General features: G+C 41.5%; 1 long non-coding RNA gene across 1 annotated transcript; it reads right to left on the reverse strand.

Annotated features, from left to right (window-relative positions):
- Positions 1 to 1,030: 1,030 nt before the first annotated feature.
- Positions 1,031 to 15,515, reverse strand: LOC132209183 (uncharacterized). The gene is made up of 3 exons (XR_009445276.1): positions 14,977 to 15,515; positions 12,535 to 13,973; positions 1,031 to 3,573 (listed from the first exon to the last, which is right to left on the reverse strand). It is a non-coding gene; the product is annotated as an uncharacterized LOC132209183 (long non-coding RNA).
- Between the last annotated feature and the right edge of the window lie 3,133 nt (positions 15,516 to 18,648).

Raw genomic sequence — 18,648 nt, forward strand, 5'->3', positions numbered from 1 at the left:
CATCTTGGGGCCTGGGATAGGGGGTGAGGGAGGAGGTGTGGGGGCAAGTGTAGCATTTCCTGCGGTTGCAGGGCAAGGTGCCAGGTGTGGTGGGGTCGGAGGGCAGTGTAGAGCGAACAAGGGAGTCACAGAGAGAGTGGTCTCTCCAGAAAGCAGACAGGGGTGAGGATGGAAAAATGTCTTGGGTGGTGGGGTCGGATTGTGGATGGCAGAAGTGTCGGAGGAACACACTGGTGAGAAGCGGGTCACGCGCTTCTTGTGTGGGCCAATAGTCACTCAGTCATCTCACCAACTGAGACACTTGTGAGTTCGCCAGTGGCTGCAGGGGTTTAGATCCTCCAGTTAATCACATCCTGGAGTAAATAATGTTCTGATCACTGGGTTTTGCTTTTGCTCATATTGACAATTCTTGGTATTCTAGATACATGGTTAACAATTCAGTTTTACTGAATTAAAAACATTGTTGTTGATATTCTTTCCCATCTCAGTGTTTAACATCATCTGCTGGAGCTCAAAGGATAATCTGGAGAGGGATCATTGGTCGGAACAGAACCTTAGCCTGGACACACTCCTCGGGGTCACACTGAGAGAGGCAAATAGCACATTGCTCTTTCCCATCTTTCTGTTCTCACAGAAAATTCCCCACGTGGGTTAACAGTGAGGTGTGCTGGAAATGTTTTCCAGCGGTACTTTTTAATGGTTCCAACTCCTAGACACAGAACAGAAGCCACTTTATAAGTCTGTTTCGAGTCAGGAACAACGTTACTGAATCCCAGAAATGTGTGTCAGTTCAGATACTGGTGTCAAACTGTGAACTGTTCCAGAATGAAAGTAAACAGGTTGAAATTTCTAATCTGAAATTGACTTTTGCCATCACAATGTAACCATGCCTGGTGCTAACTTTTAAAACAGACCTGTTGAAATAAGTTGTTCAAAGTCTGCATTAAAATAGCTGGAGGAGAATGTTAACCTCAGACACGATGATACAATTGTCATTTCATCTGCCAGGTGAGCAAGGACTTCTAGTATCTTTCTAGGATTTCTCTGTTTTATTTTGTTAAAATACCAGAATAAAGAAATATACATTAAAAGAATTACAAGTCATAGCAACACGGGAGTAGACTATTCGGCCCATCAGATGGCTCTGCACATGGGCTTTCGTAAACAATGGCGCTTGTCTGAAATGGTATTACGTCCTGTCCAGTCTGTCCAAGGGTCTCAGAAACTGATATTCAGACTTTGAGGCACACAGTGACTACACCTAGAGAAATGGTGGTTAGTAGCAAGAAAATGCCTGAGGTGAAGATCAGCAGCAGGACAGCAGTAAGTGAAGGGCTCAGAGGTGAAACCTAGCAATCAGACTGGAGGGAGGACTGTGGTGAGGACAGCCCTGTCTAGACGAGAGAACACCTCGAGATTTGACCTTATTTATTTACTGCCATGTGTACGGTGTAAAACCTTGTCTTGTGACTACTACAGGCAAACCATAGTAAGCAAGGATATACAGGTCATAGGATGCTGGCACAGAGTGAGGTGTGTAGCTTACGTCACACAGGAGATGTGCAGAGCAAGATCAACATTTTAACATGATTTGAAGTTAGATAGTCCATTCATCAGTCTAATAATGTCTGGAAAGAAGCTGTTCTTGAACCTGCTGGTGCGTGTGTTCAAGCTACTGTATCTTCTGCCTGATGGAAGAGGTTGTGGGAGAGCATTACACAGTGGGAGGGGTCTTTTATGATGTTGGTAGCCTTTCTTTGTAGGCATGTAGTCCATGGGTGGAAGGTTGGCTTCCATGATGGTGTGGCCTGCGCACACCGTCTTCTACAGTTTGTACAGTCGTGGGCAGAGCAGTTGCCGTACCAGGGCATTTTGAACCTGGGCAGTATGCTTTCAATGGTGCATCTGTAAAAGTTGGTGATGGTCCTTATGACCTTGGCAAATTTCCTATGCTGCCTGCAGAAGAAGAGCCGTCATTGTGCCTTCTTGACTGTCATGTCTAACTGGTAAGTCCAGACCAGTTTGTTGATTATCATCACTCCTAGAAACTTAACTCTCAATTTCTGCTCTGTTGGCTGAGATGGGAATGTGTTCTCCTCCATTCTTCCTGAAGTCAATGCTTAGTTCTTTTGTTTTGCTGACATGGAGAGCGAGGCTGTTTATCATTGCATCATGACACCACGCCTCCAGTCTCCTTTCTGTAGGACACAAAACTCAATTCAAGTGGGCAAAATTTTCACACTTTGCCACTGAGCAACTTTCCAGAAGGTCGTGGGCCCAAACAGGCCAAGTAAGGGCAGGGCAACAGGAAGTTTTTCAAGCCATTCAGCTCAGAGGCTGCAGAACAGAACTTGCACTGCGGTAGTTACAGGGAATTGCTGAACAAGCACTAACCTCCATTCGACAGTGCCCCAATTGTAAGATGCAGAGGGAAATTGATACCAGTTAACAGTCTGCACTGGAGGGTTTATTATTGAGGGAGTGGGGGATGGAAGCTGATGGTGGTGCTGGTGCTGGTGCCTGAGTCTCAAATCAGCAATTGTCAATCCTTCAGCTACTTCCTGTAACATTTGGGTGACCACCTGACTGAGAAATTCATCCAGTGGCAATCTCCTCTTGTAAATCTCCAGTAAATCTGCCTCTACCACCCTCTCTGGCTGCACATTTCAGATAATAACCTTCCCCATTATTTAAGATTTTACTTTGACATTCTAGCCACTTGTGTGAAACAATGTGGAACGGAATGTTTGTCAGTGTTGACATGGCGACCTGTCTGCAGTGACATGACTGGGTTTCAAACTTCACCCTCTCCGCCGCTGCCTCCTCAATCAGCCTGAAACTATTTTCTTTCAAGCACTTGTCCAATTTCCTTTTGATTGTTCCTGAACCTAGGCATTGGAAAGATTTCTCGCCAGCGTAGATACTGGTGTACTAGCAGCTTGGACGAATTAATGAATCCCTTCCCACACACAAGAGCATGTGAAAGCTCTCCCCCCAGTGTGAATTCACTGATGTATCGACAGGCTGGATGATCGCCTGAATTTCTTGCTGCAGTAAGAGCTTTGGAATGGGGAGTATCCAATGGGAATGTGCTGGTTCTCCCTCAGTCCACACGGACATTTAAAGCTCTTATCCCAGTCACAGCAATGACACTGTCTCAATTTTGCAAATAAAAATATGTACCTCTTCCCACACACAGAAAAGTTAAATGGCCTCTCTCCAGTGTGAACCTGCTAGGCCATCAGCAAGGTGGATGAATGAAAAAATGCTTCACCACATTCACTGCAACAGATCAACCTCTCTGCTGGATGACTGCGTCAATGATATTCCAGCTCATATGAATAATTGAATACATTCTCACAGTCCCTACATTTATATGGTTTCTCCCCAATGTGACTCTGCTTGTGTTTTTGCAATCCAGATGATCAACTGCAGCCTCATCCACATCCACAACGTGCTGCAGTTTCTTCACTCTGTGAATGGGGTGCTTTCTGTTTCCAGGAATCAAGCATCACTGTCAGATCCTGATGTGATATTTGAGTTTTCCACTTGTACATATTCTCCATCCAATATCTGCTGAAACAAATTGAAAAAAGGGAATGAGAGAGAGAGGGAGAGAGAGAGAGAAACAACAAAAATACAAAATAAAAACTGAAAGAACTGTGGATGCTGTAAATCAGGAACAAAACTGGAAGTTGCTGGGAAAGGTCAGCAAGTCTGGCAGCGTCTGTGAAGATAAATCAAAGTTAATGTTTTGGGTCCAGTGACCCTTCCTCTGAACATCCGGGTCACCAGACCTGAAATGTTAACTTTGATTTTTCTTCACAGAAGTTGTCAGATTTGCTGAGCCTTTCCAGCAACTTCTGGTTTTTAAACAAAAATTCAAAGCAAGATTGTGAAATTGAGCTGAATAAAGCTGCTCTTTCATGGGGTCAGCAGGTGAAAGGGAGAGTCTGAAAGCTGCCAGATTTTACCAACTTACATAAGAGTCCATCAGGAAATGCAACCTACCACCAGGTTTTGGCCAACACAAGAGAAGTTGGGAAGTTAGCAAGGAAGGATTTCTACACTTGCATCTCAATGTGATGTTTGATGGAAACTGTCACCTCCACAAGTTGGAAAGCCAAGAGCAGCAGGTCTGTGTAAACATTATCTCCAAATTCCCTTCAAGTCACATTCTGATTTGGACATAAGTTGCTGTTCCTGAATTGTTGCTGATGAAGATTCTATAAATCTTTATCAGAAAGCTTATGGTTGTACCTTCACCACCTTGTCTGCAACAGTTCAACAACAGGAAAACTATCGCCTTCTCAGTGGGGAACTTGGATTAGACAGATCTCCTCAAGTTCCATTTATTGCAATTTTTCTTTGGATTTTGGTTAGTAAGCAGTGTGTTTCCTGTGCATCTGAAATTAATAATTATCTCGTATTACTGTAGCCACAGCAGTTTATTTTAAAACAGGTTTTTGAGGCCTGGCTGTAAATTGGATATCTTTGCGAGCACCACTAACGGATTTTTTGTTCTTCTTAGATTATCTTCTAACCCGATAAGGAAAATAATGGGGCCTCAAGGTTTGATATTTACAAAACTTTCTTTTAAACAGTTGAGCAAATTCACTTTCACTTTGAGTTTTGAGTGGACTTCTGAGGTTATTGGAATAGGAATTCCCTGCAGTTCAGTTCTCTAAATAGTGAAGGAGATATCGTGAACTAGATAACCTTAGAATGAGGAGTTAGAGTTTGCCCCACACCAGACATGTTGTAACTAAACCTTAAAGCTGCTGAGCATATTTAAGCTCGAGTATATAATAGCTCCAGGGAGAAGCTCTAGCATTAAAGCATTAAAGCCAAAAGTGTGTTAAACCTGCAAAGGTGCAGACACAGAGGCTCTGGTGTGAGTACTTCATAACTCTTGGATACAGGCTAGGCCATTTAGGACTGAAATGAAAAACACTTATTCATTGAAAGGGTAGTGAACCTGTAGAATTTTCTCCCGTAGAAGGCTGTGAAGCCAAGTCTGAACATATTCAACAAGCAGATGGATTTTTTTTAGATTTTAAAGGTGTCAAGAAGTGCAGGGCAAAAGCAGGAATGGTGTACTGAGATGAGGATCAGTCACGATCACAATGAATGGCAAGGCAGGCTCAAATGCTGAATGGTCTATTCCTGCTCCCAGTTACTATGTTTCAATGAGTGCTGTATTGGGTAATGTACAAAAGCTATTTTGTTTCTTTTTAATTTATGACTGGGTTTTTGCAATTTGTGTAGTTATATGTTTACTGTGTTTTTAAAAATAATTTTTTTCAAATTGTACTATAAGTAAATGGTTTGTTTTATTCTATTTTAATATTCATCTCTTTTGCTAGTTAGTTTCTATTTAATTGTTAAAGCAAAATCTGCAGCACTATATGCTTATGTTTTAGTGAGAGATAACATTGTTAATCTATTAGATTTCTGCCTGGCTTGTCTAACAATGACTTCAGCTGGGATCATAACATGTGGAGGGTCATGGGGTCTCTTGATGGGATTTTGGAGTTCCTTAGCTCTAAAAACGATCTGTGTCTTTCTTGTCCAAATAACAACTACAGAATAGTTCCAGGGCATAAAGCAGAGTGTAGTGGGCATGTTCGTTGCACAAAACCTAACAATGGTTTAGATGTGGCTAAGAGTTTTCCGGAAGTGAAAGATAATTCACTGATCAATCTAAAATCTTTGAAAACTAAACCGAGAGAATTAGCAAATAAATTGAAGGTAGAAGTACAAGTAGGATCTTGTGAGGATGAGAAACTTCAAGTCATTTTACAACATTTAGAGTTGGAAGAAAGGAAACTTTGAAGCAGGATATCACAGTTGGAATTGGCTGATATATAGTTATAAATGAAAAGAGACAGGACTTTGAGAAAAATATAAATACCTGAAATTATAGAAAATGAAAAATAGAGAGTAATGAAATTAGAAGGCAAAGTGAACAGGGAATAATGGAGACAGAAAAGCAAGGAGAAATGCAAAAGGAGGTGGATTTTAAAAATCAAACTCCAAAGAGATAAAGAATTGGAGAACATGAGTTTGTCAAGGAAAAGGTGAGAATAGAGAAGTAAGAAACAGGTAATACCCTGAAGGGTAATAATGATTCCATTGAGGGAATTGATATACCCAAGAATCTATGCTTTGTATCTAAATTAACAAGGATGGAGCCAAGACATGCTTTACCTCATTTAAGAAGGTAGTTGCACAGATTAAATGACTAAAAGTGATTTGGACTCCCATGTTACAAAGTATTTTGGCACGCTATGACAGTATACACCAGCTTCCCAGGAGAACAGTCTGCAATGTAGGAAATTTTCTAAGTGACAACAATGAATGCTTATCTGCTCATCTCTAAAGCTTATGAATTGAGGGTGACATTTACTGATACCCCCCTGAAACCTCCATTAGTGTACATGCGCAAAACACACACGTGCAGTACACCAGCTTGTACTGCCAATGAATTCTTACCAACCGGTTGTTAATCTTCAAGCTTACTTGGGCCCCACCGCATTTTGTTTTGTAACTAGTAGGGTTTTCACAAAGTCTGCACGAGTAGAGCTTTCTGCATTGCGTATGTCAGGAAACTCAGCTTTAGTTGAAGTTAGAGAAACATTTTGAGAAGTTATGGGAAATTACCATCATGAAATAATTCAAATAGCAGCCTTTCAAATTTATAAACTTATTTTGATAAGCACCAAGTGTTCATGACCAGTGAAGCAGCAAATCTGGCAGATACTGTTACTATCTCACACAGACACATATGTGGAGAAATGAATGTATGGCGATATTTCATCTCACCTGATTTTATGTCACTGGAGATGTTCTTTTCTCTCTCTTTCTCAGTCAATTCTTGTTGGAACTAAAAAGAATGTAGTATTTCCTCAGCATGAGGAAATCCTTCTAACACACAGCCAGTATGTTATCACACCCAAAGTGATGGTACAGGATTTAGATGATTGGCACACATAAGAAATGTGAGAATTCAAACAGTGTGAAAAAGGTAGTATTTGCAAACAAGAACAAGGGAAGGTCTCAGACCTGAGAGAGTGAGGTTTATGGACTGTCATAGAGTCAGATACACAAATGGACTGAAGTTGAAGCGCAAAATGCAGCTTCGATGGTTTGACAGTGACATCACAGGCAGTCTGGCCAGAAGGTGGCCATAACTGGGTGTTAAATATCACAAGTTACAATGAATTTGAAATGAAAATAAAGGATGCAGCAACTGGATAGAAGGAAGACTGGTGCACTGGTACAAAAGAACTGTAGATAATCAAAGCACTATGGAGATTTCATTTCAATAAAACAAACCCCTGTGAACATTGGAAATTTTAAACTAAAACAGAAATCGGACAAACACAGCAGGTCTGGTAGCATCTGGTGAGGAAGAATAGTTAACATTTCAAACCCTGAGAATGTAGTACTGTATTCTTTGTTTCCAATTATGCAACGTCTGCAACATTTTGCTTTTATTGGTGGCATGAGGCTTTTCTCCTTGGAGAAGGGAAGTTAACTTGAGATCTGATTTGTGTGTGCAGAATCCTGAGATATCAGAACAGAGTCGATAGTGAGACATTGTTGACTGTGTTGGTGAAATCAGAAGCAGAGGATACCAGTTCAATGAGACTAACAAAGGAATTCTCATATGAGGAGGGTGAAACACCTTTCCCATTGCAAGTGGGAGAATGCATTGTCAGGTTCATTCAGCCCCTTTAGAAGAGAATTGGACAATTACGTGAATGAAAACGATGAGGGATTGGGACACGATGTGGTGCTCATGCACAGACACTGGGGATCAAATTCTGTCCTTCGATTCTGTAACAAGATGCAGGGAATTCTGGGACTGCATGTGGCTCTCATAACCTCCCCCATCCCCAAACATTCAAATCAGATTAGAGAAATGAATGTGTGCATCACAGGCTGGTGAGAACAAGTGGGTTCAGGGCTGTGTGGGACTTGCACCAGCACCAGCACCAGCACCAGCATGGTGGGAAATGAGGAATTTAAACTGCACCTAAACTGGAAAAATCAGATGCGCCAATGTAGCCTTGATGAAGAGTTCATAAAATGTTCTCAAAATAGTCGCTTTGAACAGCATATTCTAAAGCTGACCAGAGAGCCAGTTGTACTGGACTTGATGTTGTGCAATGACAGAGGTTTAATTAACAACCTCACAGTGAAGGCACTCAGAGGTAGCAGTGACCCTAATCTGATGGAATTTTACAACCATTTTCGGGGACAGGAGTGGGTATCAGACTATTATTTTAAACTTAAATTAGGGCAGTCATGTGGGTGTGAAATCAGAGCTAGAGTGAAGTGGCAATTTAGCTTCAGAGGTCGGTTGAGATACAATGGCAAATAATTAAGGGGATACATCAGTATACACCCATCAGATACATTTGAGTGAGAAAGAAAAGTTCCAAGTCAATAAGTATGCTCCAGTAATCATCACACAGATATGGTGACAGGATGACATGGATTTGGAGCAGGATATTGAAGGATTCATGACATTGGAGGATTGGAAACTGGGAAAAAATGGAGGAAATATTACATCATCTGTGGGTAACTATAAAATGCATTTAAGATGATGTCAACTACAAAGAAGAAGCATACAATTGCTGAAGTATGGGTGGCAGATTAGACAAAGCAGAAGGTATAAAATGGCAAAGAATGACTACAAGATTAATAAGGAGAGAAAAAAAAAGTAGGAGACAAAGTTAGCCAAAATACGAAGACAGTTTAGCAGTTTCCCTGCATATTTAAAACAAAGTTCATAAAGGAAGCATCTGTACTAAAGGAGAAAAGTCTGACGAATTACTAATAGAAAACAAACAGATGGCAGGTGAATTGAACGGGTATTTTTCATTGGACTTATTCAATAAGCAGGAATTAATCAGGAAATGGAGGAACTGAAGAAAATTACAATCACCAGAGAAACATATTGAGTGAATTGTCGGAACTACATGCTGAGACACGCTGCGTCCTGATGGACAGTATCCTGGAATTTAAAGGAAATGACCAGAGAGTTGATGTGTTGGTTTTGGTTTTGGATTTGAAAATTCCCTAGATTTGGGGAAGATTCAGAGATTGGGAAACAAAGAAATTTAAATCCTTTATTCAAATGGGTATAGACATAGAATGCAGGTAACTGCGCACCAATTAACTTATAACGTATTCCCTGTGATGGATGTTATGATCAAAGATGACTTAGCAGGGCATGAAGCAAATTTTAAGGTGAGCAGTCCGTGGTTCGGTAAGAAATCAACTTTAAACAATTTATTGTCATTCTTTCAGGAAGTAACACATTCTTGATGAAAGGGAACCAATGGAGCATAATGGCACAGGTTTCTTGGGATAATTCAAGAGACACTGCAGAAATTCATTCCAAGGAAGAAGAAACTTGCTAAGGTGAGGATGAGACATTCACTACTGCACGGGATGGTGGGTAAAGATATTCCCATTGGTGAGATCGTTAGCTATGATGTGAGAGTGAATTGGGATGGCAATCAATGTAACTTAGAACCAAATAGTACGGAAATAAGTGTAAATGACAAGAATTCCTAAATATTTTCAGGGAACTGTTCAACAGCATTGTTTTATTCATTCATGGATTTGCACTTTATTAACTGGGCTAAGTTTTGCTGCCTGTCCTCAAATGACCTTGACATGGTGGCAGTGAGCTTGTGTGCGTTTGGTTTGGAGACACCCACAATGCTGTAAATGAGGATTTTAATCCAAAATATGTTTTCAGTCCAGCGAGAAAGGATGTACGACTAGACTTGGTTTTTGGAAATGAGGCGGGCTAAGATTATGCAAGGGACCTAGCATTAATCCCAATGGTACACCACTGGACACTGGCCTCCAGTCACACAAACAGCCTCCTCCCATCACCCACTGTCTCATCAGTCAGCCAATTTTGTATCCAACTTATCAAGTTATCCTAGATCCCCTGTACTTTGATCTTTAATTTTATCATGTGGACTTTCCTGTTTGGTCTCACCGGTGAGCTCCTTTTAATGGTTTAAATGTTACTTTACCGTCCATAAATAATATAAGGATTGGGTGGTTGTCCCTGGTGTATTAAAATGTGTAACACAATCTTTTCCACTGCCTGTACCAGGGACCATGCGGAGGTTTTTTGGAGGGTTGAAGAAACAGATCTGATGATCCTGAGTCTGATGAGTAGCGAAAGGGAGTGGGATCCCAGTCATGGGAACAATCTGATTTGGCCAAATTGTCTTGAGCAGTGACAAGAGAGTGAACAGGAGTGGAGAGCTTGATGATGAGCGCGGCAGGCAAGACAGTGATCTTGACCATATCAACAGCTCCCTGTCAACCATCTGACTGGAGTTTAAGTGTTTAGAGATGTACAAATGTTGCATTTCTTCCGCTGTTGCATTATTTCTGAGTTAACTTGGCCCCACGTTAATAATGTCATGGCAGGATATGGGATGTGAAGATTTACTGAATTAAACTTTGAGGTACTCTGTCCTGAAATAAACAGTGAATACTGAACATATGTTGAGTACACGGAGGTATTTGTCAATCTATGGGGTTGACTAGGTCTGAAAAGTAACCAACTGGAAAACCTTTCCCAATCACTTCTTGCACTACTAGAGCAGATAGGCCTTGTGTTGACAGCAAATCAATTGTACTACAATTGTAGTAGCAGTTTAAACACACTGTATGTTTAACATATTTGAATGATTTGACTTTTATTGAGGATATTAATCCCTATAACTGGGATGAGAATTATCCAATATTATCAGAAACAGACCTCAATGAACACTGTTCATCTCCAAATGTGCTTAGCAGCAAATCTCTGTCACGCAAGTAACTTGTGAATTGGCTGGTATCTTAGCAGATTGGATGAGTGAGTGAATCTCTTTCCAAACTTACACCAAATGACAAACGAGAAGCTATCACATTCCAAACTCAGAAGTGCCCTGTGTACCTCAGATTACTCTGAAATGGCAAGGTATCTTAAATTTTTGAGCATTAAATGAAACCAGCTGATTCAAACTGCTACTGCCATTCAGAATTACAGGATTGGTGTTCAACAGTACTGGAATGCTGCTGTCCAACCAAAAAATGTTCTGCCAATCACATAAATGTGTAATATGGGATATGTGTGATGCTAGGCATGTCTGCCATAATCCCAAAGACTGGCTGATCGTATCAAACAGCATTTCCTTTTGAATGTTTGCAATGGCAAGGTACTGACCATACTCAACTAGTCCATGCTTGTAAAATGCAAATGACAGCATTAGATGTAATTCTGCAATTTGACAACATTTTCAAAGTATTTCATAGTTATGAATTACAGTTGCTAATTGCTAAGAATTACACTGACAATCAATTTAGAGTTGTCAGTCCAGCTCACAGTGTGGTCCATTTGCATGCACTGGAATCCATGTGTGTTAGTACACAAGACCCTGTTATTTGTTGACAGGCAAAACATATACAGATGCCGTACCTGTTTCAACTCAAAAAAATATAGGCATCAGCCATTAGGTGGTTAATTTTTCAGGTCAATGCCAATCACAGGCAATCTGCCTGGTTTAAAGTGTAAACAAAGCTTTGAAATGTCTGCTCCAGCCGCACAGGGTTTAAAATCACAAACAGTTTCCAAGTGAGGCAGAGTTTCAGCCAATAGGGGAGCTCCAGATCCAGTCCCACTCCTCAGACACCCCAAAAGGTTGGAGGAACGGCTGTTCATGCTCAGTCCTCCAACTAAACAAGAGTGTCATGAACACTTGGTATGGGAGTTGGAAAAAAATTTCTTTCCCAATCCTTCCAAATTAATGGGAAAATAAATTATAATTGGCGTTTTCCGCTATTTCTTAAATTCTCCCATTTCTTAGAGTTTTAATACTCAATTGTTTAGTGATAATTAACTGAGCTTTTAAAACTTTTCACTTCTAAGTGACTAAGCATAGTTCGCAAATATTAAGAGTTCACTAGATAGTTAAGTACACAGAGTACTGGGAGGTGTTTCATTCAATAATTCTGTTCTATTTTTAATCTTTCATGAGCTGTGTGCTCACAGTCAAGTTGGGGATGTCCTTACTTTCCAGGTGTTTGTTTTGCTGAGCTCTTCTCATTCTCAGCAGTTATGTTTGTATTTCCTCTGTGTGCATCAGTGACATTCAGTTCCGCATTTTTAAAAATATAAACTTTATTCACTGAGGTGTATGGGTTTGATTTAAAATGTTACCGGGATAAAACAGCAGGAAGATCTAAAAGATGCAAGAGGAAAATTGGTTTTCTTTTTTAGTGGAATGTGCTTCGCTCATGAATGCTTGTTGGTTGATCGACAACAGTCTAACAGCAAACTCCTATGGTTAAGTGGTTAAGCCAACAGACACAGAGAGAATGATGTAAATATAAATATTCCGATCTGAATCCCTCAGATCTGAAACATTTCTGAATGTGTCGTAATTCGCAAAGGCTAGGAAAGTAAAAGTTCAACCACAAATATCACATGAAGGAATAGGTTATACTCACTAGGAAAGCCTGAAGATCTTTTCCTTGGAAAAGAGAAGGCTGAGAGATGCCATATTAGCAATGGAAGGTTTTGTTCCAGTTTTGTGTTTACTAATGTACGGAAAGCAGAAATGTGCCCATTAACTTCCAGCCAGGAAAGGTCATCGTTCTACACCAATTTTGATTTGACAGCACATTTCCAGCTTTCATCATTGTTATTTCTGACTTTATACACAATTGTAAAGGGTTTTCTGATCAAGGGCTAGGATTTCTGTGCCATGGAAGAAAATGGCTGGAACGCACTTCTTGCTCTCCTCAAGATCAACTTGCTAGTTCAGTCCTGGCTGTAATGACCAGCAGCGATACTGTCAGAATCTGACTCCCAGTCAGTTGTGAACTCGCTGATGTTGCAGCAGGTTGGATGACTCAGTGAATCCCTTCCCACAAACAGAGCAAATAAATGGCCTGTCCTCTGTATGAGTGCGTTGGTGTTTCAGAAGGTGAGATGCACATGTGAATTTCTTTACACACATGGAGCAGGTGAATGGTCGCTCCCCAGTGTGAATTCGCTGGTGTGTGACCAGGGTCGATGATCGTGTAAATGCTTTCCTACACACAGAGCAGGTGAATGGCTTCTCTCCAGTGTGAGTGCATTGGTGTCTCAGCAGGTTATTGCTACTTTTAAAAGTCTCCTCACAGTCAGAACATTTAAAAGTTCTCTTCGCAGAATGAACTCGCTGGTGTCTCAACAGGTTGGATGAATTAATGAATCCCTTCCTGCATGCAGAGCAGGTATATGGCCTCTCCCCAGTGTGGGTGCGCTGATGTACACAGAGTTCAGGTGATTTTCTGAATCCAGTCTTGCAGTGAGAACACCTGAAAGGTTTCTCATTGGTGTGAACACGTTTATGGGACATCAGGTCCCCAGAACATTTGTAGCACTTTCCACAGTCTGAACATTTAAAAGGTCTGTCATTAGTGTGAACCCGCTGGTGAGCAAGCAGGTTGGTTGACTCTCTGAATCCTCTTCCACACTTGGAGCAGGTGAACGGCCTGTCCCCCGTGTGAGTGCGTCCATGTATTTCCAGCTGGGATGGCCAACTGAATCTCTTCCCACAGTACTCACATTTCCATGGTTTGTACATGGTGCTGGTGTCTTTGTGTCTCTCCAGGTTGGATGATTTGCTGAAACCTCTTTTACATTAAAAAACGTGTAATTTCTCTGGGTTGAGAATGGTGGAATGCTTATTCAGGCATCGTAATTGGTTAAAGCTCTTTACACAGTCAGTGCACGGTAACATTCTCATTTGGGTGTTTCTGTGTCTCACGATGAAGTTTTCCCCAACAGACAGAAGAGGCAAGCATTTCTATTTCCACATTGAAAAGCTGATGATAATCAGATCCTGACTAGTGATGTTTACTTTGCATTTGCCATTCACAAATCAGCTTCTCCCAATCGTCTGTAAAAGAAATACAGAATGTCAGTATTTTGCAACGATTTGTAGCTCAGGTCGTGGGTGAGATTGTTGACTTGCTCACCTTGAAAACAAAAACAAGCCAGCTCGGTGAGCAAGTCAACAACCTCAATGCCAGAATCATGATCAGTCCATTGATGGCAATGTAGAGTAAATAATTCTAGCTTCTCAGTCAGTCAGATTGATATTGTGAAGAGCCAGTGCAGACATGGCTGGTCAAAAGGTCTCCTTCCACACTGTAATATTTCTGTGACAGAATGTTCTTTCCACTCAAACTAATAAAAGCAAAAATAAAGAACAAAGTCATGAGGAAATTCCCAGTGTCAATGAGACATTTTTTTTACTCCATATTCCTTCCTGGGATGAGGGCACCGCTGGCTAGGCCAACACTTATTGCCCATCCCTAATTGCCCAGACGGCAGTTACGAGTCAACCACATTGTTGTGGGCCTCGAGTCACATGTAGGCCAGACCAGGTAAGGATGGCAATTTCCATCCCTGAAGAACTTTAGTGAGCCAGATGATTTTTCCAACAATCGACAATGGATTCACGGTCATCATTAGACTCTTAATTCTAGCTATTTATTTAAATCAATTTCCACCATCTGCCGTGGCAAGATTCAAACCTAGGTCCCCAGAACAACACCTGGGTCTCTGGATTAACAGGCCAGTGAGAATACCACGAGATGATTGCCTCCCCTTATGCTGACATGTTACCATTGTGGAAGGTATCAAATGTAATGGTCAGCAGTGTGTGCCCAGGGACAGCTGGGCATGGAAGACACTTCTCATGGAGGGCAGGCAGGAAAGTAGAATTAAAGTAACAATCTGATCAGCCATGATCTTACCAGAATGATAGAGAAAGCTCGCTGGGCTGACGACTGTTCCAGTTTCTTAAATAAGAATGCTCAGTAATAATACATGTCCCACTCCTATGGGTTTACCCAAGTATTACAGAATGCTGTTTTAGCCAGAATTCCCTGACTCACCAACTCTTCTCCACGTTGAGCAGCCACAGATGAGAAATCAGGGCTGAAGTGATACAAAACGAGAAGTTCAGCTCTCCTACGTATCAGGAGTTGCAGCCACAGCCACTCAACTGAATGTATCCAAGGCCCATGGCAACTCGAGGCTGCATAGGTCAGCTGTGGCTGGGAATGGGTGAAGCTGCTGAAAACCCCATTGTTAATTACGGTTATACGCCTGGCGCTAGGACCCAGCTGAGACCGTTGGAACTCCACTCACGATGTGACGTTTGGTCGCGCGTGCGCGGATCCCGGATAAGATGGCGCCCACTAAACTGGAACCACTTCCTGGTCAAAGGCCTGTATCTGGAAATACAGCACCTGCAGATTCATTTTTAGTTTTCATCACCTTCCAGAGGTGTTTAGAAACCCCTCCTGAGCCACCGTGGTTTCCATCTCTCCCTTCGCACTTTCAATCTTTACTTTGAACGTGACAAAAGAGCAGAGCATCATCCCCCATCGCCATTACTCGCAGCGGATACATTCCAAAGAGCGCAACGGCACGACGCCTGCGCAGTGCTCGCCTGTAATGTTAATCAGCGACCTTTACCAGCGCGGGGACTGCTGGGTAAAAGTCCTGCCATTGAAAGCCCTCAATCAATAAAAATTTTACTCTGATGGAGCTGATGGAAAAGGGCGCAGTACAAAAAAAAATACAGCACAGAAGCAGGCTCTTCAGCCCTCCAAGCATGCGCTGACAGGTTTTGCCCTTCCATATTAAAACTGTCTTCTCTTACATCCCTCTGTTCCCTTCCTATTCATAGACAATGTATACATAATATTTACTTTTTCAAAATTTCAAGTCTGAATCTATAAATAAGATAATTTTTAAAATTTATTTGAAATAAATCTCTAGTGCTACCCATCTAAAATTAAATTTGTAACTACATGGCAATGGGTAAATGGAAAGGAGGTGATGGGATAGTGCTCATGTGTAAGTGGTCAGTACTCCAGAACCCTCCCTCTGACACTTTTAGGCTGTGACTTTCAGATAGTCACTCACCTCCTTTTGGAAGAATTTGTTTTCCCTCAAAACCACTTAAAACCTCCAACTACTTATTTTAAAAGTGTTCTCAACCACCCCCCCCCCCTCCGTTATTGATCCCTGTACTAAGGGGAAATGATTCTCCCTATCTAAGCTGTCAATGCCCTCTACAGCTTTGTTCACTTCAATTAGGTCCCCACCCAGCCTCTCTACTTTTTCTTCAAAACTCCATCGCTCCGGCCCAGGCAACATCCTGCTGGATCTCTGCACTTGTGCAGTCACATCATCCTTTGGTGTTATTTATATAACTGATACTTAATGGTAAGGTCCTGGGGAACATTGCTGAACAAAGACTTTGGGGTGCAGGTTCAAAGAGTTCCTTTAAGGTGGAGCCAAAGTTAGATAGGAAGACTTTGGTATTCTTGCACTTATTGGTCAATGCATTAAGTATAGGTGTGTTGAAATGTCATATTGTGACTATATAGGATATTGGTTAGGCCACTTTTGAAATGTTGCTGTCAGTAAAGACACTTGAAGTGGTTCAGAAAAGATTTAAAAGGATTTCACTGAAGTTGGAGGGTTTGGGCTATAAGGAGAGGCTGAATATGCTGGGGCTATTTTCCCTGAAATGTTGGAGGCTGAGGGGTGGCCTTATAAATGTTTATAAAATCGTGAGACATGGATAAGGTGAGTAGCCAACGTCATTTTCCAAGGCTCGTAGTCCAAAACTGGAGCACGTAGCTTTAAGTTGATACCAGAAAGATGTAAAAGGAACCTAAGGGGCAATTTTTTTTTCATGTCAAGGGTAGTGCGTGTATGGAATGAGCTACAAGAGGAAGTGGTAGGGGCTGGTACAATTACAACATTTAAAAGGTATCTAGATGGGTGCACGAACAGGAAGAGTTTGCAGGGGTATGGGCCAAATGGTATGAAATGGGACCACATTAATTAGGATACCCGGTTAGCTTGGACGCATTGGACCAAAGATTCTGATTCCATGCTGTACAACTCTGTGACTCTAAGTTGGAGAGTGGTAGAGTTGCTTCTGAGACTAAGATCCTGAATTTAAAAAGAGGAAACTGTGATAGCATGGCACACAAACTGGCCATAATAAATTGGGGAGTTTTACTTAATGGGATAGAAGTGGAAAGGCAAGTGAAAATACTTAAAGAAAATATTGGGGAACTGCAACAGTTGTTCATTCCTTTCTGGCACAAAAATGAAATGAGAAATGTGGCCTAGCCATGACTAGGAGGGAAATTAAAAATGGTGATATAGAGTCTTAGGAAATAAGAACATGAAGTGCTGGTGTTGGACTAGGGTGGACAAGGTCAGAAATCACACAACACCAGCTTATTAGTCCAACAGGTTTATTTGAAAACACAAGCTTTCGGAGCCTCAGACCTTCTTCACGCACAGATCGCACTTTAGCCCTTGAGATGTTCTGCCATTCATGCTGATATTGCTGATCACCAACTCAGTACCTTCTCACTTTCAACACCCTTTGATCCCTTTGTCCCTCTGAACAATAATCTAAACCTTCTTTACAACGTTCAATATTTTGCCACAACCACTTTCTTTGGTATTTGAACTCCACAGATTCACTCCTCTCTGAATGAAGAAACCCCCTTCCCAGAATCAGTCTGGTATACCTTCATAGCACTGTGTCTACAAAGCCAGACTATCATTCCTTAGATCACGAGAACAATACTGCACAGAATACTCCAGGTGCGGTTGCACCAGTGTCTCAAACCCCAAATCAGACTCATTGATTTGATTTTTCAGTCAGCAGAAAGGAGTTAGGAATTTAATCCAGAGGGGAGAGGACGGAGAAAGGGAGAAAACTGGAAGCGGAGGACAGAAATGGGGAGGTTGGATGTGGATTTCAGTCGAAAGAGGAAGGAGGGTAGAGCCAGGAATTTACAGATTTGAGAAATAAGAGAGGAGAATAATGTTCCTCAGGATCTGGACTTGTCTGTTTTGAATTTCTATCCTGCAATGACAGTAAATGACTTGTAAGTTCCTTTTGCAGGACATTAGAAGAGAAGGATTTGCAGATATTAAACACAAACTGCATTACCTCACTCTTCTCTAAATTCAAGTCCATCTGCCATTTCTCCATCCAACTTTCCGATTGATGTACATCCTGCTGTGTCCTTTGACAACCTACCTCACTATCCTCACCTGCACCAATTTTCACAACATTAGCAAATCTATTAAACAGACAGCTTAGATTTTCATCCAAATCTTTGAAAAAATGACAAACCTTATGGAACACCACTGGTCACAGATCTCCAATCAAAAAACACCGTCCCCACCCACCCTCTGTCCTCTAACCCAATCCAATTTAGCAACTCACCATGGATTGATCTCATATGACATAATCTTCTGGGCCCAGCTACCATGAGGGAGCTTGTCGAATGCTTCAGTAGAGTACATGCAGACAACATCCACTGCACTGTCTTCATCGATCATCTTCACCACTTATTCAAAAAAAAAACACAATCCAGTTTGTGAGAGGCAGGAAGCCAAGATGCATGTTATCCACATGAGCTTCAGCAAGGCCTTTGACAAGGTCCCTTGTGGCAGGCTGATACAGAAGTCTAAGTGACCCAGGTTACATCGTGAGTTGGGTACAGAACTGGCTTTGT

Source organism: Stegostoma tigrinum, unplaced genomic scaffold (genome assembly GCF_030684315.1).
Source record: "Stegostoma tigrinum isolate sSteTig4 unplaced genomic scaffold, sSteTig4.hap1 scaffold_70, whole genome shotgun sequence".
NCBI classification, from domain to species: Eukaryota; Metazoa; Chordata; class Chondrichthyes; order Orectolobiformes; family Stegostomatidae; genus Stegostoma; species Stegostoma tigrinum.